This window comes from Acromyrmex echinatior, chromosome 1 (assembly GCF_024713525.1).
Source record: "Acromyrmex echinatior isolate Ae372 chromosome 1, ASM2471352v2, whole genome shotgun sequence".
NCBI lineage: Eukaryota > Metazoa > Arthropoda > Insecta > Hymenoptera > Formicidae > Acromyrmex > Acromyrmex echinatior.
Window position 1 is genome coordinate 1,211,211 of NC_141852.1, and position 27,984 is coordinate 1,239,194.

Genomic DNA, 27,984 nt, shown 5'->3' on the forward strand with positions numbered 1-27,984 from the left:
AAATCAATAATTAAAAAAATTAATGAAAATTAAAGGTTTAGCAATAAGAATTTTAATGGAACAGATGGAAAGCCATAAGGCAATTCTTATGATATTATACTGTAAATGAATTTTTAAAGATATATTTATTCGTTAACTTCGCACATTCAGTTAACGATATCAATAAAATATGTAGCTTTGTTCCTAATAAATTAAATTGAATTGGCACTTGAAAGAGATAAAACAAATGTTAAAGAATCTTGTCATGTGTACATACCATTTAATGCAAAATACTATAATTATTTAAATATAAAAAGTGGTCCGAAATTAGTGCCTGATCTACATCTAGTGCTTTTACCCTCTTCCAAATTTAATTTTCTTTGCAGGGATTGTACGTCTATAATACATCCTTAAGATCCAATTGCACCAACGTTACTTTAATTTTAAGCAAAACTTAAAATTCTCTCTATCTCGTTTTAAAATCGAAAAGAGACAGGGACAAAGAGAGTTTTAAGCTTCGCTAATTAAAGTAACGTTGGTGCAATCAGACCTAAGACATTTTAAAACATCTTGTTTTGGATAACTTTTAGACGTATATTATAAAAAAATAAAAATAAAAATTATATGAAAACGCATGAGGAAGAATATGAGATGGAAGTTATTGATATAATCATGATGTATAATACTTATATAACTTCAATAATGATCTGTCTGTAATAATAGATATGCTATCTATTATAAAATATTCTTAAATCGAGAAAAACATAAGACGTCTTATAAGATGTTTTATGCTCGTTTCTACCAATGTAGATTAACTTTAAATTTAGTTCTTAATTTATTTTTTATTTTTTTCTAATTTTTAGAACTAGTGAATATATTGAACTCAGATTAAAAGTTGATGTATATTGATAAAAATAAGCATTAATATTTTTTGGATTGTAAAAATTCTTTTTTTTTTAATTGTATATTGTTCTATTTACACTCACAAGTGTACCAAGCGGATTTTAAAACGTACTACGAGAGAGCCAATCGCTTCGCGAAACAATAGACGATGGGTAGTTGCGAAACAGATGACTACGATGGCGGTGGTAGCGGCTAGTAACATCTATGCCCGAATGGTGGCATCGATGTAGTGGCACGACGCGGCGAACGAAACTACCCTTCTGTCAGTCCAAAAGTCACCGCGTAAGCTTGCGGGTGGAACGCAACGTATGCGAAGGTCGTGGTAAGCTATCATCGCTGCCATCGTCATCGCGCTACTACACATACACACACACACACACACACATACACACACACACACACACACACAGGGTGCGTTTCGAATTACGCATGAAACGCATGATACATCATTTGTTCTTATTATTTACCAATTAATAAAGAATGATAAAATGACCTATATTATGCGCTTTATGCGTAACTCGAAACGCACCCACCTACTTATCCACACACACACACACACACACACACACACACACACACACACACACACACACACACACACACACACACACACACACACACACACACACACACACACACGCACACACACACGCACACACACACACACACACACACATTCGTTTACAAAAAAATACGTGTGTGCGTGTATTATGTGCACATACGCGTGTACTTGTCTGCCGCTCACATATCTATCTGATTTCTGTCTATCTGCATTCTCTAAGTACTGATGTGAATTCGTATGAATAGTGATTTAATTTTATAAACAGAAAGTACGAAAAGAATTATAGTGCTACGAGAAGCGACACGACAAAACGATCTACTATTTGCGCTCTTTCGAAATGTGTTTGCTCTCGGTAAGTCTTTTGTGAAAGTTCGCCAAAAACTCGCTTACAAGTAACAAGTAGCGGCGCAAGATTATCTTTTATAAAATTTAGAAGTTAGAGAGCGAAAGAGAGATAGAGAGAAAGGATGTGTACGTGTGTGTGTGTGTGTGTGTGTGTGTGTGAGATGAAAATATCTTTACATTTGATCACATTAGTTTGGAATAGAATCCCTCCATTCAGTATCTCATTAATTCTCTTAATGTTGCCTTGAATTAAATTGTGCAATATTAATATATAATATTCTTCTATGTAATGTGTGCTTATAGAGATATATAGAGCTCATATTGCATTTACTAATAACATAATTACGTTACCAAAATTACTGACCTTGTAAAGATTCATTTTGAATTACATTTATGATAAACAACACGTTTTTTTGCCGAAAGGTCACTAAATAAATAATTAAGCAGTGGAAAACTGGTTAACTATTTATGCCAATGATTTTCCTGATTCTATCGAAAAGATCGAATATATAAAACGTGATCGAAGATATATTGTAATATATTGAAATGATCATCAAAACAAATTTAATACATAGTTTTTTTAATTATACTTTATGCAGTAAATAAATCGGTATTGCCTCTATTTTTGAAAATATCATTGTGAAAGTAGTCAATCAATTTAATGTCAGAAAATGTATTTTAGCAAAGCGATACACACATAAATTACGACAATAATTAGATATGAAATATGTATAAAGTTATGAAATATGTATAGATATAAAATATGTATATAGTTATCAGAATTAATAAACTTATTAGTTAACTTAGTAAAATGTACTTAATATAAGTATACTATTTCACTGAGAAAAAATTTTGAAAATATCGTAACCGAGTCACTTCGTGTACAAAGTTTATATCAGAAGAAATTAGTTATAACATATATGTTTTTTAAGACAAAATTTATGTTAATAATTTGCAATTCAGTATTCTTTAATATTAATTTTATATTTTAGAAATATGTAAGAAGGGCTAACATATTTCTAATTAATTTATTATTTGAATCATTTACATTATGTATTTTATAATTTATCTTTTGTAGATTACAGTAATAAAACGCAGATTTTGATCAATTATGTATCATAATCGCTTTTGCTTACTTCAATACATTTGATTTGATATAAAGTTTAATGTTTTAAGTTTTAAGTTTTACGCTTTAGTATAAATGTACTGAATGAAATTTTATATTCAAATACACATATTAAGGAGTTTGTTTTACTGAAACGCACGCACGCACGCACGCACGCACGCACGCACGCACGCACGCACGCACGCACGCACGCACGCACGCACGCACGCACGCACGCACGCACGCACGCACGCACGCACGCACGCACGCACGCACGCACGCACGCACGCACGCACGCACGCACGCACGCACGCACGCACGCACGCACGCACGCACGCACGCACGCACGCACGCACGCACGCACGCACGCACGCACGCACGCACGCACGCACGCTGATTCATTTAAATTGTGCGCTCCAAAAATATAGTGCTCAATGATTGACGATTGACAATTCCAGATATGATTGTACATGTTGGAATATCATTTAGTGTCAATCATGTCAATCGATTTTAAAAGATAATTTGAACATGAGCTGCGTCGCATTTTGCATTGTATAGAAATGCAGGATTTTTTCTTGTTCGTGATTTTTTTATCAAAATCCTATGAATACTATTTCATTAGCTCCATATTTGTCTAATATGTACCGTGTGATTTTTTCCTATTCCCTTGATTTTACTGAAATTACCACTTCGTGGACCCCGTTTTGAATCGATAGATTCGATTAAAGAGAATTCTGAAGGCTATACGTGAAATCGATTATATGAAAGGTGCTTCGAGAATTGGAAAAAATGTGGCATAAATTTATTGCTGTGTGCGCGCGCGCGTGTGGTGTGCGTGCATGCGTGCGTGCGTGCGCATACGCGTGTGTGTGCGCATGGGAGAGGATTATTTTAAAAGATATAAAGTAAATTTGGGAGAATAATTGCGTATTATTAAAATGCAAAATATTGGATCAGTCCCAGTTTTATTTTATTGGACCGGTCCCGGTACTTTTTGATCAGTAGTATACAAATTTTGTAGAATGATTTTGTATAGGATTAGATATCTAAGCCTAATTCTAAAAATTTTATGATGTTTTTGCGGCTATATTGGACTAAAGAATGATGTATAAAGAGGACCTCAATTTTAAAGGTGATCCTAGACGGTCAATAATACTGACAACAAGTACTGATACAATATTACTGATTTTGTGTGATTAATATTGATTCAATGGATTGATGTAGAATACTGACATAGAATACTGACGTGATCTAGATTTTGATTCTTAAGCATCAGTATCGCTTTATTAGGATCCATGTCACAGTATGTCTGAGTGCAATAGAAAATGCATGTAAAACTAAAGTGAAACATTATCCATTCTAATGTAAGATTGCCGAAATATTGAAAATATTTATGCATATTATCAGTATTATTGGTTCAATATTATTGATCAGTATTATTATTGACTATGTATAGGGTCATCTTAAAAAGTTTTATCGTTTTCGGTTCACAAATTCTACACTACAGACTAATGTTAATGTGTATATTCTAGTTCTGGAAAAGGATTTTCAAATCTTGCAAAAAAATTACGAAGTAATGTGATATTATTTTATGAAAATTGTTGTATTTAATCGATAAAATAGACACTTTTGTAATCCTCTAAGGCCCAGTTCCACAATTCACGGTTAACTCTTAACCGAAGTTCAACTTGTTTTTCATTTCTTTTCAATTTTAGAATTGGAAAGAGACGATGAATAAGTTGAACCTCTGTTAAGAGTTATGGAACTGGCCCTTAGGATGCTGGAGCGATGGTCGAACTTGATCGAGTAGTACATTTTTTAATTTCAATTTCGATAATAGTGACATCTTTCATTCATTTCTTATATTTATTATATGTATATCGTTATGTCTTACTCAAACGCATTCATCCTTTTGTAACAATGCCATCTTTTAGAAGATCGAACCTACTAGACACAATTATTACTTTGTTTATCATTCCGAATCTTCGTATACAGTCCTTTGCAAATTGATATAAATCTTTCTTTTGTTTCATAAAACTCAGTATTGTTTGTGCACGTAATACGCTTGGTGCACTGCACTGTCGTTTGGTTCATACGAGCTGTAAACTTTTTTATTAAGGCTCCTGACTACTCAGCCAAGAACTCTGCGTTGACGGTAGCGACACAGAATCAGACGGCCGTCTGGCGTAATCAATAGCCACACATTCAAGCACAACTCCTTGTATGTGTGCTCGCCTTCGGCGCGCCGAGAGTGAACGAGACAGCGAGCTCCTTCTCACACTAATCGCTTGTTTTAAGCAATCGAAAATGCTTTCTCGGCAATTTCGGTCACTCGGTGGCCCTCGACATCAATAAGGGACGAGGGGTATTCTAAATAACATGTAAATTTTAATTTACATGTAAACATGTTAATTTTTTTTTTGTAGTAGTAGTACCCTTCCCATTAATCCAGAATAGTATAAGTCATGTTAAACGTAACAGTTTACGAGATATTTAATTGTTTACTATTTTTCATGCGCGTTATATACCTACTTCATAAACTCGAGTAACAAGAATAATTCAATAGAGGTAAAATTTTACCGAAAACAATTATAAACCAGCATTTCTCTTCATGAAAATCTTCGAAAGGCCATCAGAAAAGAAATGCGTATGTTTAATACTCGAAACTTGTGAAGAAAATATGCGAAAAACTCGATTAGTGCAAAAAGCACGTTTTTCGCTTATAAGATGAAAGATATTGATTATATGAAAAAAGTTCGATATAAAAAAATGTAGGTATTCGAAATACCAATAAAATGAGACGTGGAACATTAAAATCGATTTATTAATTAAGAAAAAAAATTTTTAAACACTGAAAAAGACCTTTTTTCACTGGCTCTCTTTTCATTAAGATTTAAACGCAAAGCTTTAAATTCTCATAAAAAAATGTAGCCCTCATATCGACGAATAAATTTAGCCTCGGACAAGCCCTGAAATGTTCATTAATTTTTATAAAAAGCCATTTGTTCATTAAACCTGTCTGCGGAAAACTTCCTGTTAATTCCTTTATCTTTGAATCGCATAGCAATTTATAGGGGTGATTTTTCTTCTTCAAGAAAAATCTTTGCACTATCACGTAACACTTAATAACAAAACAATTTTTTGCAGTTTGAACTATTATAAAACGACTTTGAAAAGTGGATATCTTCTTTTCGTATAAAAAAATGGAATAATTCCGTTAATATGCATAATATCAAATAGTATGAAGCATTCGACAGCTGATATTTTTCTACGAATTTATTATGTTATATTTTATTTATTAATAAAAGATTACTTTCTGATTAGGAGCCAAGATAACAATTTTTTTTCCAAAAAATTACTGTGGCTCTAATTTTTAAGATTAAGAGTTCTGGCACCAATTTGTCAAGAAAGAATTGAATTTGCTGTTAAAAAATTCTCGAATTTTTGCTACCGAAAAAGTTTGTTTAAAACCATTGGAAAAGTAAGGAACGCGAGGATGGCAGCGCACCGGAGTGGGGAAGCCGGCGCGAGGTCGAGTGGAGAAGATCGGGCCGCTCGGCGACTTACGCGTATCTGATTTTGTGCGTTAAAATTTGCTAAATTTACATTTTTTCATCAATAAATTGACGTAGAAACATGATTTTTTTTTAAATCAGGGATAGCTGTACAATATAGAAACAAATAGTTTAATCAAATATTTCGCAAAGTAATTCTAAAATTTTTAGTTCTCCTTTTCTTGAATTTTTATTTTTTCGGTACTAAAAAATCACGTTTAAATATAGAGTGCATGTCTCATTAACAAATTTAAGTTTCATAAGCTATGTTTTTTTATTTAATATGCTGTAAAAAGTGTCCAATTGGACAATTGAATGGAATTGTAAGTACAAAATTGTTTTGTGAATTTAAATGCAGATGCAAATACGACATATGTAAACAAATAATTAATAAGTAATTTGCCAAATGTTAGCGTAACTGTTGGAGATATAACACTAACTTTCGCAAATATAAAAGTAAATTAGTGTTACACGAAAAATATATTTGTAACTTCTTTCTTCAATAGTCTAGGGAACGTCAGATGACAGTTTTATGAGTTGAAAAAAATGTAAGTTTTTAACTTTTTTTTCGATTTTAGTGTAAAGTCTATTGCAGCACTATCAAATTTTGTGTCTATTTTAATCCTGTAAAACGATTTTTGATTTTGTTAGTAAATTCGGAGATTCATATCGATCTTTAAAGTCTCGATAATTTGGTCACTTCAGCATCCTCTTAAGTATTAAAGAGTGTTTTCCAATTGCTTAAAACATCTCAACACAAACGTACACAGGAATGTACAAAATGTAACATTGTACGCGATTCAATTTGAACGTGTACGCTGTGCACGGTTGAGATCCATTTCGGATAAAGTTAGATTAAGTAGCTTTTTCTGTATTAAACAAAAAAAGTTAAAGTGCCAACCACTCAACGTCTTCCAATCTTATTTGTAGCCGCCGCAGTTAGTAACATGTAATTGTCACTAGAAAATAAATTTACACAGTCTTCGACTGAATACAGATGTGTAGTGTAATGTTGACGATAACGGACAATTGTAACGCAACTTGTGTCGTCGTGTACACGAAAGTGTCTAGGGATATTGCAATTGGAAAACACCTATAGGCAAATATCTGTTTAATTTATTTTTTGTTTAACCTTATTTATTTTATATTTTAATCTCATCGTAAAAAAACTCGACAAAGAAAATTTTTGTCGTTATCATTTATTTACTATTAATATCTTTATCTCACTATATCTCATTGACAATTATTCGAGAATGTATAAAAATGAAAGAAATATGTCAGTCAAAAATTTTACTATTTTATATTCAAAGATATGTTTCCGATTATTCATATTTGTTCAATTGTTCTTATTTTTCGAATTGAACTGATAATTTAAGAAAATAACTTTTTGGAAGAAGAATAGATATAATTATTTATCGCACTTTTTTTAAATATTAAATACGATTATGATTTAGATTCATTGTCAGACTATCATTGAGATGTCTTTTGGAAATGTTCCATCATGTTACACGTGATTACACATTAAAAACTTTGATATTGTATTAAAAAATTAAGTATTATTAACTATAAAAAGTGTATTATTAACTATAAAAAAGCTATTCTATCTATAGTGTATTAAATATATTATAGAAAAATTTTATTCCATTGGAAATTAAATGAATTGTTAAAACTTTGATAAAATATATGTAATATTATGTTTATTTCTATTTATAAAAATAATGAATAGAAAATTATAAATTATAGTGTATTTATTTTCCTATAATTTTTTAATTCAATTATTTCATTAAATTTAGAAATCTTTTAAGTTACTGAGGTACGAACATCAACAAGTTTAAGATAATAAAACTATATTCAAAATTTAAAAAAATTAATCCAATATTACAAAAACTCGTAATATTTCTTAAGTTACTGATTACAAATTTTGTACTAAAATTAATGAACCAACAGAAAGTTGATTAGTACAATATAATAATAAATCCAATATTTGATGTGGGAGAGAGACTAAATGTAAAATTTTTTGCAAAATAGGTTCGAATTTTTTATCAGTTTAATATTGATTAATTTAAAATTATTAATTTCAAATATAATAAGTTAATTTCAAATTGCTAATAGTTAATTTCAAATTATGAATTGTTAATTTCAAATTATGAAATTAAGAAATTATCGATTTCTTAGTTTTAAAATATCATAAAGATATAAAAGATATTTTTACTTGTGACTATGCATAATTTTAGATTTTATGTATTTTGTTAGATATTACTTTTAACTTAAGATTTAAAGTAACATCATCGGGGTAAGTAGTAATAATATAAGAAATGTTTATTTTTCGCAAAAATATTAATTGTATTGCATAATATATTGTAATATTGTATTGCACATTACATACTTATTAATATATTGTTGAAGGACGACAAATTAAAAAATAAAAGTCAGCTATTTTAACAAATATGTATATCTTCTATTATTTTTCTTTTTATGGGCTGTTTCTTCTCATCTTAAGCTTTTTATCTTTTTATCTATTTGGTTTGTCATTTTATTTATATCTTTTTGCTCATTTTTTAAGAACTTGTTCTTCAGATGTGTCTGTAAAAACAGCCGATTTCCTAGTTTTTATGAATAAACAATAATACTAAAACAATAATACATACTCGTGAAGATAAAATAATCAATGCTAGATGAAAAATTAAAACCAAGGAATGAACAATTTGTTTCTTTAAATTGATTGTTATTTTAATTAATAAAGCATGTTTTATTAATTAAAGTAATAATTAAATTTTTAAAAAAAGTTGCTCGAAGGATTTTTCATCTAGTATTAGATTGTTTTACGAATAAACTTTTTCGTTATTGAATATGTCCATATAATACAGCAGCGTTTATAAAACTCAGAAAATGTTTACGCAATTAACATAGGCTGCGTTCAGTTTGGATCCTCACGCGCTGTGAGCATCATTATCTTTCTCCTAGAAGTGATAGAAGATAGAAGATAAGAAGCTTATAGCATATGAGTACCTACTCAAATTGAACCCAGTCAGAAGCGCTTTTTGAAGGTTTTGCAAAAGGTGCTGTGCTCTGTGGGATGTGACATGGAGCAAGTTGTAACATGTTACAATTAATCACAGAAAAATATTACTTTTAGTCCCAATATAAAATTAAATATTCGCACTAATACGAAAAATATCTACGGAAAACAAAGTTAAAAATTTTGAGAATATATATGAAAAGAAACTTAATTATACAAGATGTCCGAAAAATCGCCCGCAATATTTTGAGAAGAGATTCGGGACCTAAAAAGAAGGAAAAAAAGCTATATAAACATAGCTCCGGAAATAAGTCGTTTCTGAGGTATAATCACTTTTACATATGTTAAAAAATTGTAATTTATTTTTCAATCATAATTTATTTCAGTGTTAAGGGAATGCTGGAGTGTCGGCAGAATTTAATCAAGGTCGATATTACAGATTTTCATTTCCAATGTATAAGATGCTTACGCCCTCTGAGTTAATATGATCATGCAGGAAATTCGATCGATTATCGACATTTTTATTCGATTTCCTACATTACCATCTTAGCAAGGACGAAAATATGTATTAGGCTCAATCCCACAAATGTAAAATTTATTTTATTTTGAAAAATTTTCTAATTTTAGAATTGAGAAAAAAATAAACTGGAATTGAATTTAATCTTATATTTGTAAAATCGGGCTAGAAATACAATTGTATTATATACACATGCAATGTAGGCCGTGTTTCAATATATACCATCAGTACTAAAAGTCTATAATATACATAAAGTGCAGATTTTTAATTAATAGTTATATCGATACGTAGTAGCACTTTTTTCTTACATCCAATGTCATTTTAGCTTACGATAATATATTATCAATAAATGAATATGACATTGCACATACATAATGTAACTCTTTTTGCTCTCTCTAATAAAAAGAGATTAGTATTTACATTATTAATATGTCGATTTGTATATCCAATATAGAAAATTGTATGTATATTATACTATGATAATTCTAATATTATTGTAACATATAAAAAAACATTATTAGTGAATATAAATTATAATTATATTTTATATGTAATATACATGTACACATTAATATACCCAAAATATAATTTTAATATTGCATATATCATTAATTCACTAACATGTTTATATGTCTTCACTAATATGTCAATAATAGAATAATATTTTTTGTGTCATTGTGTGTACACATACATTATAATATATACATAAAATGTAATTGTAATTCGTATTCATGAATGTCTTTTTATATACAACGTTAGAATTAAATTTTCTATATCATTATATACATTATATATTATAATATAAAATTTTAATATTGCATAAAAATGGACATAGAGAATATCTGCATGAATATATATATATATATATATATATATATGTACAATATATATATATATATATATATATATATATATATATAAGGTGTATAAATAAGTTTTAAAGCGTTTTTAATGAAATTTAATATTTATTTATTTAGAAACGAAAACACACTTAATTATCAAAATAATCTCCATTATCTATGACCTTTAGCCATCTTTCGGGCAGCTTGCGAATTCCAGAAGTGAAGAAGGTTTCGTCTTTCGATGCGATAAAATTATCCACCCATTTTCGCACTTCTTCAAATACTCGAAAGTGTACACCGGACAAGGCATTTTGCATTGACCGGAATAAATGATAATCAGAAGGGGCTATGTCTGGGCTATACGCCGGGTGCGGCAGAACTTCCCAACCAAGAGCTAGCAACGTTTCCTTTACAGGTTTACCAACACGAGGCCTAGCATTGTCATGAAGCAATTTCACAGGACGTTTTCCTTTGCCAGTCAATGGACGATTTCGTTCATTCGATTTCTTGATTTAAACGGATCAATTGTTGACTGTAGCGATTACTGTTAACCGTTTCATTTGGATGGAGCAGTTCATAATATAGCACACTCTTCATGTCCCACCAGATGCATAGCATTACTTTGCTGCTGTGGATGTTGGCGTTGATGTAGTGGGTTGTCCTGGATCCACATAATGTTTTCTCTTTTTAGGATTATCGTAAAAAATCCACTTTTCATCACCAGTCACGATTTTCCACAAGAAAGATTTTCTATGCTGTTTATTGTACAGATTCAAACACTTCTCAAGACGATCATTTTTATTTTTTTCATTTAATGCATGCGGCACCCACTTTCCTTCCTTCAGAATCTTTCTCATCTGCCGTAAACGAATTGAAATATCTTGTTGAGTTACTCCAAGTTGCTGTGCAAGTTCGTTTTGTGTTTGACATGAGTTTTGATCGAGTAATGTTTGCAATTCATTGTTTGTAACCTTCTGAGGAGCACCACTACGTTCTCTATCGCTAACGTCAAAATCATCCTCTTTAAATCGCCTAAACCAAAACTCACACGTACTTTTGGATACAACATTGACTCCAAGAACAGAACAAATTGATTCACATGCTTTAGCAGCGCTTTTTTCTTGATGAAATTCGTATCGAATGCAATGTCGAATAAATTGCTTGTCGCTCGCCATTTTAAAATCATTTAATTTTGAGGTTAAGTTTCCAATTTTGTGAAGTCAATTATGTTTTTTAATAGTACATATTAAGCGCCACTACATATCAAAAGAGCGCGAAAATATTTGAATTCTAAGTTGAAATTATACGTTACACAAAAAACGTTTTAAAACTTATTTATATACCTAATATAATGCGTATATATGCGTATACATAAAATGAGGATTTATTAGAGGAGATTCGATAATTTGATTATTTTTTTTAAGATGTTACGTCATCTAGGTTTGACTCTCATTAGCTTTGATTTATGTTAGTTGTATGTATATTCTGATATTGAAAATAAAAGCATATATCACTAATATCTGTACATTTGACCATAAAAAAACATATTTCCTTTTAAACGTAGAAAAAAGAGAACATCAGTACACCTTTTTGTTATACGTAACAAAAAGAGATGAAGTAGCTAAACATATGTGAATATGAATTAGAAATATATTTTATGTTTTGTAATGTGTGTACATCATAATGCGCATAAAATATAATTTTAGTATTCACTAATGTCTATATTATATCTGCATGAAAAGCTAAGTATGAGTAGCTTCTATCTCTTTTTGTTATTGGCCTTCTACAATAAGCCATTAGTTACAAATCAGAAATCAGAAGCTAAAAATTGATCAATCACAATCAATTTTTAGCGTCTGACTTCTGATTTATGATTGATTTATGGTTTATTATTGTAAAAGGCCTATTAAACATAATAAAAAGAGATGAAATAGCTACATATGTATGTGCAATGTATGTGTATTGTAATTATGTACTGACATCCTAAATTAAAATGGCATTATGAATAAAGGAAAAAATACTATTATTGTATATTACACGTATACACATGTATTTCAAATACATGTTTGCATTCGAAGATATATCTATATCACAGTCAGAGTGTTCATTTAGTAAAAATATACTTACTGTAACTTGTTGTTAGTCAAGATATACATTGATCTATAAATGTGTACATTTAGGGACTTGCATTAAAAGCCGCTGTTCACGTTTAGATGGCAGTAGCTGCGTATGCTATGGTCAGAGACATCTGCTACTTATATCATTTTGAAGTGTGAATATTTCCTACTAAAATTCAATCAACAGACTTCATCCTTGTTTATATATGTGCTTTTCTATAACTAAATTAAAATGGAACGTGATAAATTGTTTTTCCGATATGTTTTCCTTCTACATTATTTTGATTTGAAAAAAAGCAGCTGAAACTCATCGATTGCTTGCGGAAATTTATGATGAGTCTGCTCCATCGGAAACAGTATGTAGAGACTGGTTTCGACGATTCAAAAGTGGTGATTGTGACGTTCACGACAAACAACGAACAGGTCAACCGAAAAAATTCGAAGAACTGCAAGCTCTATTGGAAGAAAATCCAGCTCAAACACTCAAAGAATTGTCTCAATAACTCAAAGTCGAATAAATCAACTATTTTACGACGTTTACAAGCTATGGGAAAGATTCAAAAAGAAGGAAAATGGCAGCCACATGAATTGACCGAAAATGCCATTGCCAACCGTTTAAACATCTCAATTTCTTTGCTTGCAAAGCACAACAAGAAGAGTTTCTTGTGGTGTATCGTGACCGGCGATGAAAAATGGATCTTTTTCAACAACCCAAAACGCAAAAAATCATGGGTTGATCCTGCCCAACCATCAATATCGACTCCAAAGCGAAATATCCACGGTCACAAAGCAATGCTCTGTATTTGGTGGGATATGGAGGGTGTCGTGTATTACGAGCTGCTTAAACTGAACGAAACAATCACCGCCGAGCATTATCGACAACAATTGGAACGTTTGAATGCAAAGATAATTTGATGCAAAAACGACCATCAATTGCATCAAATCATCGAAAGATGATTTTACTCCATGATAACGCTCGGCCGCATGTTGCCGTGAAACAAACACTGGATCTTGAATGGGAGGCACCCAGCATCTCTCGCACCCAGCGTATTCTCCGGGCTTAGCACCAAGCGATTACCATCTGTTCCGATCGATGCAACATGCTCTGGAAGATACACACTTTCATAATTATAGCGAAATTGAAAATTGGATTGCTGAATGGATTGACTCAAAAGACAGACCATTTTTTTGTCGTGGAATTCCACTTCTGCCTGAAAAGAATATGCACGTCCTCTCGACCTATTATTGCCGAAACGGCCCACCGAGCACGCGGGTCGCGAGAAGCGGGGCTTACCGTCGTGAGCATCTAAACTCAAACGACGCGGCGCGCCTGCTAGGCCATTCCGCTCCTCGCGGCCCGCGCGTCGTGCGCGTACCTTCGACAATAGTAAGTCGAGCAGACGCGTATTCGGCTATCTTTAAACGTCAATTATTGCGAGCATTATAAAATGATAGAGGACTTTTCTATTCAGTTTCGTCCACTCTACTCGGGACGAATGGGCCGTATATTTTCATGACAGCGCCGCTGTCGGAATATCGCGGAACTAAACTACTGCTCGGCTTTACGTCAATTTCACTCGTAATATATTGTACAAACAAAATTTTCGGAGACTTGTTTCTCTTATACTAAATCTATCTCATTTCTGAAAATATAGGATTGTTCTTTCAAGTTTTCTACAATTCGCCAGCTACTTTTTATGAATATGCAAGATCTGAAACTCTTATACGCAGCATATATTGTTACGTGAGTTGACTATAGAAACCGATAACAAAACTGTAAGTCTTCAATTTTCTTTCGTTTTTCGTATTTAATAGTAGCTGGCGAATTGCGTTGTTGTCGATACTTTAATTGTGGAGAAGGATTTTTCAATCCATAAATACAATTAAGAGAAAAGAGTCTTTAATAATTAATGATAAAAGGAGACTCAGGACACTCCAGCATCTCCTTAACATAAATAACTACATTTCGGACTATTTTGGCATTACCCAAGATGCACTACGTAGAAGCATAGCCCGCTTGGCATCCTTCTAGTACAGTAAAAAAAATTTTTAAATAAAAAAAATAAAAAGATAGGGCTACCAAGTGGACTATATCTTACATAATTACATTTTTTTTTAACATAAAGGGGGGTAATTCGAAAACGATTTATTTCCGAATCTATGTTTATATAGCTTTTTTTCCTTTTTTTTGGATTCCGAATCATTCCCCGTATTTCGGGCGATTTTCCGGACACCCTGTATATGCATACATTGGAAAAAATATTTGTGTTAAATTATATGATTATGCTGTTTTTTTTTTCGATCCAGCATAATCATGTAATATTGCAGTCCACATGGAAAATTACAGATCACATGAATTTCATATGCAATATGTATTTTCAAAATTCCATTGAATATAGAATTTTACATACAAAATAACATTTTACATTAAGAACACGCGCAGTATTTTGGTATGTTAAACTTATGACTCGCTTATACGAAGTTAATCTCCCACTTTTAGAATTAATATATTTTGAGAATTATGCTGAATTATGTTAGATTTTGTAACATTGTGCCCGAATATTAATATAAATCGTAATATGAAGATTACGTTAAAAAGTGGGAAAAAAAGTTTTTGATCAGCTCCTCTGACTAGGATAACATAACTCAAAGTAAAAAGAGAGACTGTCCCTCTCCGATTTTAATGAGCATTTAGTATGTTATTCTTCAGACAAAAATAAGCGACACATATTTTTTTATATTTGCCCATATATACTTTTAAGGGGTGAAACACCATTTAGAAAAAAATCGGTTTTTCTCCTTCGAAGCGAATATCGCCGAAACTATAAAAGATAGAAAAAAATTTTCAGAATGAAAATTGAATGGCATTAAGAGTGCTTTATAATAAAAAATTTATTTTCTTTATAAATAAATAATTTTTATTATAAATGAAAAACTAAAAAAAAATTTTTTATTATAATTCTAAAGTACTCTTAAAGCCATTCAATGTTCATTCTGGAAATTTTTTTCTATTTTTTACAGTTCCGGCGATTTATATTAATATTACAGTTCCGATATTCACTTTGAAAGAGAAAATTTGAAAGAGAAAAATCAATTTTTTTTCAAAGAGTGTCCACCGCCTAAAAGTGCGTAACTACAAATCCAATTTAATTTCGGTCCACAACTTGCTTTAAGAGGCCTTCAATCATAATCGAAAGAAAGTAAATGACAATAATTTCTGTCTTTAAACTGTTTTTGCGCAATCTTTAGGCTTTATAATTGTTAGACTTAAACGAATTGAGCAAAACTTAATTTTTACGGCCTAAAAGTATAAGTTACAACTTATGGCTTTATAAAGTAAGATTGTGGACTTAGCATTATAGACAACAAAGCCAAGGCTGCGAGCAAGAGTAAAGTGCTCTTAATATTGTTGTACCAAGGAATCTGAAGGTGCTGACTTGTGCTAGTCTAGCATAAGATATGCAGTTTTAGGCCACTTAAATAACTGAATGTGAACGTTAGTTATATTTAGATTTGTCAAAAATTATTTTTTAGATTTGTTTTTTGTTTCTGTACGAGGATTGCACTGAATTGAACTGAACTGAACTGAACTGAACTATTGCAATCCAGAACTGATGAGTAAGCGTGCAGGCAAAGCATAAAAAACGTTCTAGTTTAAAGATAAAAATGGAGTCTTATATTATTTACATGGAAGTATTAGATTCGTGTGATGAAGATGAAAGCACTAATGTTTCACAATTTCACCATTAAGAATATTCTTTATTGAAGATAATGATATGGTACAAAATATACAAATATTTATATATATACAAATATTTTTGTATATAGGCTTACTATCATTTACATTTTTATGATTTTATCTCGTAAACTCTTATCTTATTTACCAAGATCTGTTTTTTATGGTTGTGAAGCTAGTGTACATTGATGCTTGCATTGATTCTAGACCTAATGCAGCCAGTTCAATGAACTCGTGCACTGAATTTTGTTTTTGGGAACAGAAAATGCTTTAATGTACATTTTTTTGGACTAGCGCAACTAGTATAGAAACAGAAAACAAATTTTTTCTCATAATTTTTGTTGTTATAATTGTTTAAAGGTAATACTTTAGCACAATGTTAGTACAACCTGGTACAATTTAAAAAATTGGAAAAAACGCAAAGTGGGGGCTGTTAAAAAATGTTTTTTTTTTATTTTTTAATGCATTCTTCATATTAATATTAATATTCGAGCACAATGCAGCACAGACTTAGTACAATTGAATACAATTTTTAAAGTATATTAATGCTAAAAGTCAAAAGTTGCTTGAAAATAGTAACGCATAAATCAAAAATATATTAGGTGTACAAAATATTAGGTGTACAAATAAGTTTCCGCCGTTTGACAAAAGACGGTGCCACTAGCAAGCTATGGTTAAAATTGTCTGATGTAAAACATTATATCGTAAGGTTGGACATCTGTCAACAACATAACCTTGAAATACTAGCGATTTTGTATCAGCATCATATATTTTTTTTGTGCGAAAATGCCGAATTTTGAGCCGAATAAGTGTCATTTGCGGGAACTTTTGATTTACTTCTTTAATTTGAAGAAATCTGCAGCTGAGGCTCATCGATTGCTTGTAGAAGCATATGGTGAGGCTGTCTTAAGTGAGAGAAGTTGTCGTGAATGGTTTCAAAAATTTAAGAACGGTGAATTTGACGTCGAAGACAAAGAACATAGCGGAAGGCCGAAAGTGTACGAAGACGCGGAATTGGAAGCATTATTGAATGAAGATTCGTGCCAAACGCAAAAAGAACTTGCACTTATATTTTGACTTACATCAATAAAACATTATGTATCGTTCTTTCACAATAAATGCTTAATTTTTGATAAAAAACGACGAAAATTTATTTGTACACCTAATATTTTGTTAGATAACATAATTTTTGCAATTTAAACGATTTAGAGATGAATATGGCTGTTTACTCCAAGAGGGAGGGATGCAGCGCAAAAATTAAAATTATGTGAATAAAAAAGCGCATAAATAGCGCATAAATTGTATGTGTATTTAATTTTCCAAATTGGTTGTTATTAACACGTGGGGGGCTAACTGACAGCCTACTCAACCCCTTCAGAAAAACATTTTTTTCAGCTAAACAAAATGAATGCAAAAATTTTTTCTTACGGACTTTTGAAAGCGCATAAATAGCGCATTATTTATTAATTAAGATTTGTGGTTAAGCGGAGGCAGGGGAAGGGGGAGAGGGCAGCTAAGCAGACGTCTTCGTATAGGCATATGAATCTATAGAAACGTAAAGTATATTTTGTATGACTATATATGGTTTCATATACTAATTATTATACGTACATTCAACGTTAAATAAGAATTAAATTAAACGTTATATAAGAATTAAATTCAGATTCATATAAGAAAGAAATTGTTTGTTAATTTTTAATCTACATTACTTTTTTAATTATTATTATGTAGAATTAATTTATAGTTTTAAATACAATTTATTAATTACAACATTACATATCACATGTCTTATAATTTTTGAAAACGTATATACAATATCGACTCGATTCGAACCTACGATTTCTGAAGTGGAAACCTAACACTCGAACGCTAATTGTATTATAATATAATATTCTATTATAATATAATCGCTGGAAAAATATTTACATGATTATACTGAATCTTTTCCAATCTTACTTACATAATCATGTGATGTTTTAATCCACATGAAAAATTACAGATTATATTAACATAACATGCAATATGTATTTTTGGGATTCCATTGAATATGGAATTTTACATACAAAATATAAAGGCAACCAGACTTAGTCATTTTGTTTCGCCTATTGTTTTCTCGACGCATTGAGTTTACAGTTTCTGATTGGTAATAATCGCAATAAATATAAAATTCCATTTTTACTTAATTTTGTATAAACACTTTCAAAAAGGATTTCTAATATCGAAAAAAAAAATTCTTGACATACTTAATTTTAGCTTAACTGTATATAGTATAAAATTATGACTTTATTAAAATTAAATCAATAACACTAGTTTACAGCAAAAAATTACTTTTGACCGGACTGTCTCTTATAAATTTTTGAATGCTGAAAACGATGCCGCAAGCGAAAAAATTCTAGCACGTCAGATTTCCAAGATAATTGAGGTTTAATACTTAAAAAATAGCTTTTTTTGCGATATTTGACATTTTTTATAAAAATGATTAACGTTATCTTGAAATTTTGATAAGGAGTAACGAATTGTTCATTTCCTATAAAATATATTTTTTTTATTTCAATATCTTACTTTTTAGCCATGTTATGAACGATTAAAGATAGGAGCTATTTTGAATGTGAGGCTCCGGCAGCGTCATATGTGCATGCGGGATCGGCGTCTCGGCTGTCTAATATTGAATGGTAGTGGGAGTACGCAAAATATGTATAAAGCGAGAACATGAGCATCACTTTAGAAATTGACTGGATTGCATATACATTTTTTTGCAAAAAACAAAATTTATTTTGTAAGCTATTGTTTAATAATAAAGCATTATGTTTCCGAAAAATTCATGTAAGAATAAAGTTAATAAATTTTGTCATGGCTGTTACGAAGTCAAGAAATATAGAAATAATATAACTGAATATTTTAAACAGAGTTATCATAAATGTTATGATTTTCTTATGCAAAATTTATTTAGAAACTTTGGGTATCTAATATGATATGCAATAATTGCGCTGCCAATTTGAAGCTACAGAATAAAAGTAATAAAGGAATTCCTCGTTTTGTAATCTTTCTAAACAGGTGTCCGAATTGTTGACTTCAAGATTAAAAGAAAGAAATCTTGTAATTTTTGAAACTAAAATAACTTTTTACAGGTATCGAGAACAAAATTTTTTAAAATATTTTTCTGAAGAAGATTCTATTGTTTATTGTTTCAATATTAGAGGTTTAATAAATGAAATAAAATTAGATATATATGAATATACTTGAAGAATGGAGACTGTTTATTGATTACTCGAAAAGAAGTTTAAAGGCAGTTTTACTGCATAATGGCAACAAATATGCTTCAGTGCCAATTCAGTAAAAATACAGAAAAGCTATATCAGTTTAAAAAAAGTTCTACAAAAAATTAAGTACATTCAGAACATCAGTGGCTGATTTGTAATGATTTCAAAGTTTTGTGTAATTTTAAGACAGCAATTAGGGAATACAAAATTTCTGTGTTACCTTTGCGCATAGGATAGTTATACAAGACGTTTGCATTGGTTCAAAAAAGAATGGCCAGTAAGAACTGAAATGGGAATTGGAGAAAAAAATATAAAACATTATAATTTGAAAAAAATCTAAAAAAAGTTTTATTGTTTTCATTGCATATCAAGTTCGGCTTGATGAAACAATTTGTTGAAGTATTAAACAAGGAAAATAAAAGTTTTTCAGTATTTAATTAGTAAGTTTCCAAAATTGTCAAGCGCAAAAATAAAGGAAGGTATCTTTGATGGTACGCAAATTAGACTTTTGATGAGAGTCAACTTTCTCGAGTCAATGAACACAACGGAAAAAGAAGCTTGGTTCAGTTTTAAAGACGTTGTTCAAAATTTTTTAGGAAACAAAAAATAAAAAGTATAAACGAATAGTGTTGATCATATGCTTATTCAATTTCGTGAACTAGGATGTTTAATGAGTTTGAAAGTTCATTTTTTTGTATGCTCATTTTAACAAGTTTCCTGAAAATCTCGGAGACTCTACAAAGAGCAGGGTGGACGATTTTATCAGGATTTGCAAGAAATGGAGAGAAGGTATTATTGGGATATACACATGTTAGTAGACTATTGTTAGTATCTAAAGAGAGACACAATGTACAAAACGACTCATAGAAAATCAATGAAAAGAATCGTTTGATGAACAAAAAAAAGTAATAAAAAAATAAGAATTATAATTTTTTTATTCAATTTTTATTAAATTATGATATATTTATTTTGCGTTCTTTGTAAAATTGCCAAGTTCTACGTTTATTTTATTATTTCTTGGGTAGAGATTTCACTTATTACCATATTTTAATTTTTTGTTCCTGGCCTCCATTATGAAAATAGATTCGGTGCTGAAGTATCTCCGCGTGATACAGGATGAGTAACGCTAAAATCACTTTAAAATAACAACACGCATACACATACACATAGAAAGAGAGTGGAAGAGAGGGGGGAGGGAAGAGAAGGGGGAAGAGAGAAAGAGGAGAGAGAAAGAGTTATTTTGAAAGATATGTAATTGCATATTACAAATTGCATTTTATTCTCAAGCAACTGTTAGGTCCAAACCTTTAGAAATTCGGTGAAGGAGACAATGAGAGAGAATGGATAGAGTATGGAAGGATAGCTAGACTCAATCTCACAGGTATATGCGCAGAGGTGAACACCTCTGTGAGTCGCACGCATTTTGTCCCGGAATATGGGTCAACGTCCCGAAGCTATGACACCTGTTCCGAAGGATAGTGTGAACGTCTTAGTTTTTGGATCAAGGAACTTAATCCTTTTGACCCGGGACTGGACCTCATGCGATCTCAGGTTTAAGGCGTTTAAAGGGAAAACAATGCGAGAGGTGATTCAAATAAATGGCAGCTAGGAAAATATAAATGATTTACATTTATTTAAAAAAAAAAGAGAAAATTAAATTTATATAAGATATTTATACATATTTTTACATAAAATAGGAAAAAAACTTTCATCTTATCATTGTATGTGTAATTACAATCGATTTGTTTAATGTCGTTGAGTAAGAAGTTAGGTGTGTATGTGTGTGTGTGTGTGTGTGTGTGTGTGTGTGTGTGTGTGTGTGTGTAAGTGAGTGAGTGAATGAGTGAGTGAGTGAGAAGAGGAAATAAAGTTATTGGATATTGGCGGCAAGGAAAGTGGTGCAGGAGTACATCGAGATGAGGTGCTTGTATAGGACGATGTAAGAAGTGGGGTTTCCTGGGATATGGACTGTAACTATTCTATTCCCTCCATTGCAGGAGGAAGCATAAAGCCTAAATAGCCGATTCTCCAATCGATCGGCACGGGATCCGACTGAGAGGGAGGAGTTGGGAGCTGGTTTAAGAGAGGTGGGAGAGGAAATCCTTCTTCGAGAGGAGTGGGGAGAGGGAATTGTTTCTCGAGAGGAGGAGGGGAAGAAAATCATTCCTCGAGAGAAGGAGGGAGAGGGAATCATTCCTCGAGAGAAGGAGGGGAATAATTCAGGATTTCTTAGATGGCGGGATCAATGACAGAGGGAGAGGTGAGATCTAATGATTGTGTCTGATCCGAGACTGACGAGTATGGTAGTGAGATCTCACGATAGTGGTCGTCGGTCGGTTGTAGCAGCACGGTTGTGACTTGGCTGCGAACGGTTACCGCCTACTGACGTAAGAGCTTCGTCCCTGTTTTTTAATCGACGTACTAGCGCGCTATAACAAAAGAGTAAAATATATATGTTTCGTTAGAAGCGTGTATAAGTGTGTATATATATATATATTTGTTTTTATACGGGGAGACGTGTGGATGAACCGGAAGAAATGGCAGAGCGACTTACTGGTTAGCTGGTGAGTCCACGAGATCTCGGATAGCTATCAGTTGAAATGAACGAGGAACCCGCTATCCACAGAAAAGCGCCAGAAGGGTAATTGCAGTGGCGAATGACTGGGTGACCCCAATGATGATTGTTGCCCACAATTTATCTTTTTTTTCTTTGCATTTGCGTAAAAAACGTGAACTGGCGTAATTATCGCGGGTTCTCGTAGCCTGATTTCCGCAGCTGATCTCAAATGATTTGATGTACTCGAGTACAGATATGCGAATTTACGTGGTTTTTCACTAACATGAATTGTACTAACGTGAACCGGATGAGTTTGACTTTTGTACTAACGCTTTGCGCTTCCGCGGGACCTCTATTTATATCCCGAAAAAAAGGCGTGCCCTTTGTCTAGGATGCAATAGTTAGTTGCAATGTCACACGAGATTTATGATTTTTATAGCGTCGTTGTTAATCTAAAGTGCATCGTTAGAGGGATTTCGAGAAGAAAAGGAGTGATTTACGTTTTTTTTTAAAGAGACAAGATTGCTCCAGACGGATGACAAATTCTCTTATTCTTCAAATATGACTAGGTAAATAGATAATTACCGTGCACAACTAGTTTTGCGTGCAAGGCAACCATTGTCAGTCGCGAGTCTGATCTTAAATAACGCTGCTATGGGAAGTTATCCCATGCGTTTTATGATTTTTTAAGTGCGTGGCGCCTGTTTTCCTAAGATGAAATTGTTGGTCAGTCTGGAACGACAAAGCTTGGATTTTTACTATTGCGTGACTTCGGTGCATTTATAATGCCTTTTGCAATCTTGTCACTTTTCGGGCCTGCATTAAGGTTGTTATTCTTTCCAGGTTGATTGGCATTTACGAGTTTTCGCGGAGCTTGTCTGATCCCTCTTTTCAGTTCTGTCGGACCGTTATCAGAAGACTCCTCTCGAGTCTCACAGACGCCAACCATAGTCGCGACGTGGAGCCGAAGAAAAGAATCATGGCGTCTGTAGAACGTAACATCCCCCAGCCTTAGACAAATGTTGGGATGTGAGAACACAACATTTGTAAAAAAGGAGAAGAGAGAGAGAGAGAGAGAGAGAGAGAGAAAAGGTATCGATTCTTTTCATTTTTCCTCAACCTGATGGGTTTGACTACATGGTAACGTCGGACCCACATTTAAGTGTTATTTCTTACATGTGCGTCCTTTGGTTTATTAGAGAAGTAGGAAAGAATAGGACGTTTCTAAAATTCGCCTCTTCAGTTCTTTCGTTCTTCCATTTTACAAATATATATCAATATCCTGGTATACATATGCGCATATTACATATAAAGAGGATTAGAATTTTGATATCTGTCCGTAAATAACTTATGTCATTAAGAAGTAGGAAAAAAAGATAGGATTTCTTTCAGAATTCTTTCGTATTCCTTGTTATGCCTATTTACAATAATGCAACTAAAATATTTAGGTGCTTCCTTTAATATTGACAAGTGAATGTTTGAATATTTAAAAGAATGATTATCTGAAAGTTACCAACCCTCTCCCCCAAAAAAAGGTTTATTGCATCGACCCGCGCAATAATCAAAGGTACTCCTTATTTCCCGATATAAATGTCTTGTCGATGTGCTGAAATCTTTTGATGCGGCTTCGACACTCATTCCTCTGCGGCTTGACAATTATTGTCATTTTATCGCAAGTCGAACAGTTTTTGCAGTCGTCCACAGACTCTCTATGAACGAGGCAAGGGCCATGTAGCATCCTTTATTTGAGATTTCTGCGGCAATGGTCGCAGATTTTTATCGAGATGCTTTAGCAGATCCAGTGTCTCTTCAGTGACGTAACGCACTGGGGTTTCGGTCAAATATCGAAACTGTCACCTTAATCTTTCCATTTAATTGGAGTACAAAGAGTTTTATATGATCTAGTGATCTGGAGATGGTGATAGTGCACTGACAAATTATACACTGTGATTGACAATCAGGTAGTTTTGCATACAAAGAAAAATTCTTTTAAGAGGGAAGAGGGAAGCAGGACAATTTGCCTAAGAATAAAGAAAAGATATTGTTCTTAATTAATTTTACTTCAGCAAGAATCAGCTGTATAAATCTTTTGTTAGTTTTTCTCAGTAGTGATTCTAAATTTTTTTTTATACCCCAGAAACTTCCCTTATTATAATATATTAGGTGTACAACTTTGCTTCCGCCTTTTTTTTTCCAAAATTCGAGACTTTATTGTAAAAAAACTGGTTATACATATATGATTCAAAATATTTCATCCATCGCTGGCCACTACTTTCTCCCATCTTTCGGCATACGAATCCCGCGTCGAAAAAACTGGTCATCTTTTGAGGCGATCTACGAATCGATCCAATTTTTTACTTCTTCATAAGACCGGAAGTGCTGGTCAGTCAGGTCGTGTGCCATTGACCGAAACAGGTGATAGTCAGAGGGAGCAACGTCTGGAGAATACGGCGGGTGGGGTAGGATTTCCCATTTCAACGTTTCCAAGTATGTCTTGACTATTTTCGCAACATGGGATCGAGCATTGTCATGCTGCAAAATCACTTTATCGTGTTTCTCGTTGTATTGCGGTCGTTTGTCTTTCAATGATCGGCTCAAACACATCAATTGCGTTCGATACTGATCGCCTGTGACTGTTTTAGTCGGTTTTAACAGTTCATAATACACTACGCCGAGCTGGTCCCACCAAATACAGAGCATGACCTTGGAGCTGTGAATATTCGGTTTGGCCGTCGACGTGGAAGCATGGCCGGGAACTCCCCATGATTTTCTGCGCTTGGGGTTATCGTAATAAATCCATTTTTCGTTCCCAGTCACAATGCGATGCAGAAATCCCTTCCGTCTTTGCCTTTCAAGCAGCTATTCACGAGCAAATAAACGCCGTTTAACATCTCTCGGCTTCAACTCGTACGGCACCCAATTTCCTTGCTCTTGAATCATTCCCTGATGACTTTGAGGCATTTTCAAATGGCTTGTTGAGTCACTCTCAATGATCGTGCCAATTCTTCTTGATTTTGACACGAGTCTTGATCAAGTATCCAATTCTGCATCTTTGAAAACCTTCTCTCTTCCACCGCTATGCCGGTCTTCGACGTCAAAATCACCGTTCTTGAAGTGTTGAAACCACTCACGACACGTTCTTTCACTAATAACGGCCTCACCATAAGTATTTGAGAGCATTCGATGAGCCTCAGCCGCAGATTTCTTCATATTGAAGCAGAAAATTAAAACCTCCCGCAAATGATGAGAATTTGGCTCGTAAACTGAGATTTTCAATCGAGAATAACTTTATGATGCAGACACAAATCGATTAATGTTTCTATGGGGTTATGTTGACAGATGCCCAAGTTTATTGTATGACATCTGATCTATTTATTTCGACCACCACTTACCGCTAAAGCCATCTATAGGAAAGCGGAAGCAAAGTTGTACACCTAATATATATATATATATATATATGTGTGTGTGTGTGTGTGTGTGTGTGTGTGTGTGTGTATAAAACCTTTATAATATATACATGTATATATATATATATATATAAAACTAGAAGAAATAAATAATAATAAAATAATAAAATAGTGGTAAAGATATATATATATCCCTTTGTATGTGTGTGTGTGTGTGTGTGTGTGTGTGTGTGTGTGTGTGTATGTGTGTGTGTGTGTGTGTGTACGATCGCCGAACGAAGTGCATAAAGTAGCAGAGGCGTATCGTACGGAACGGCAATATTTTGCATAATAACTTGGGAATGAAAAAATCGGCCCGATGGATGCCGCAATTGCTCACAATGCATCGACTCATTTCTCCGCAGTCGCCACAGCCAAATCGAATTGCGCTATGAATTGCTGCCGCATCCACCGTACTCTCCGGATTTAGCTCCCTGTGATTTCTTCTTGTTTCCAAACTTGAAAAAATGGCTCGGTGGAAAGAAATTCACGTCGAATAAGAAGGTCATCGCCAAAACAGAGGCTTATTTTGCAGAATTCGACAAATCGTATTTTTCTGAGGGGTTAAAAAAATGACAGAATCGTTGAGAAAAGTGTATCCTCCTAAAAGAGGATTACGATAAAAAATAAAAAATAATTTTGTGAAAAGCTTGCGTCTTCATTACTAACACGGGCACTTATTGATTTGCCTCGTAATGTGAGAAATTTGCAAGCGGTTAGGGTGAACAATGCGACTATTTTTCTTTATCTTAATTTTAACATTATTTTTGTTTAAAATTTCCAAGACTTCATGAGGTCTATTGATCTCGAAATTTTCCGGGTTTTGGTCCCTTTAATAAAAATACATGATCTCCAAGCTTGAATTTCTGTGGATTAATTTTCTTATCGTAATGTTTTTTTTATTTAACTTTAGCTTCTGTGATGTTTTCATGAGCATTTGTTTGGATTGCATGGAGTTGTGTAACTAAATTTATTAGATAATCATTGTAATTAGCTAATTTGTCTTTAGGATTTAAGAATTCATTTGACAGTACTCTTGCTATTTTACCGAACACTAATTCATATGGAGTATGTTTCATAGCCTCATGAATGCTAGTGTTGTAATTAAACACTAAGCCGATTCATCTGTCCCATTGTTTCTGCTCGTTTGCGTAGTGTTTCAAGTATTTTCCTAATACGTGGTATGATCGTTCTAGGGATCCATTTGATTGAGAATGAAATGCAGTTGTACGGAATTTACGGATTCTGAATATTTTTGTTATTTTCTTCATTAATTCACTGATAAAATTTCTTTTTTGATCGGTTAATATAACTTTAAGCGCTCTTAATACGCAAACAAATCTATCGACAAAAGCTTCTGCTATTGTTTCTGATGTCTGATCCGGGTAAAGGTATTCCCATGCAAAATTTAGTTAACTGGTCTTGCAGGGTTAAGATATACCAGCTTGATCAAAAAGTTTCCGGAAGAGACCACCAGGTGATGCTCTGAGTCAGCTGATTTGAGTTCTTTTTTTTGGCTAGGTTGCCACATCTATCATTGACATTTCCATCAAATTTTATCGCCATAGCTTGACATTTGTAAAAATTACGCCGTCTTGAGTACATCTACCTCTGCGCGTGTTTTCGATTTTTTACAGTTTTAAAAATGGAGTTGAATTTGCAACAACGAGTTTGTAACAACGAATACCATCCAACAGCCATCGAATTCACCCGATATGGCTCCCTGCGATTTTTTTCTGTTCGATCGAGTCAAAAAACCTGCGGGGAACGCGTTTTAACAGCCGAAAGGAGGTAATGGAAAAATCGAAGATGGCTCTGATGGCTATACCAATAATAGAGTTCCAGAAATGTTTCGAGAGCTGGATCAAGCGCTGGCATAAGTGCGTTGCAGTCGCTGGAGAGTACTTTGAAGGGGACAATATCACTTTTGATGAATAAACTTGTATTTTGAATTTTCTGAATGAATTCCGGAAACTTTTTGATCAAGCTAGTATTCATTATTTCTTCCGATTTTAGGTAAAGATCCTACGATATCCATGGCT

General features: G+C 32.8%; 1 protein-coding gene across 24 annotated transcripts in view; it reads left to right on the forward strand.

The window, feature by feature from the left end:
* The first annotated feature begins 1,083 nt into the window (after positions 1-1,083).
* The window catches only part of pHCl-1 (pH-sensitive chloride channel 1), a 673,866-nt gene continuing 646,965 nt past the window's right edge, over positions 1,084-27,984 (forward strand). For 11 of the 24 annotated variants that reach the window (XM_087405588.1, XM_087405385.1, XM_087405990.1 and 8 more), the window contains exons 1-2: positions 1,084-1,204; positions 1,665-1,796. The gene's annotated coding sequence lies outside the window, so the exon portion shown is untranslated. The remainder of the gene's footprint in view (positions 1,205-1,664; positions 1,797-27,984) is intronic. The other 13 variants (XM_087406040.1, XM_087406069.1, XM_087406100.1 and 10 more) reach the window with 5 other exon arrangements.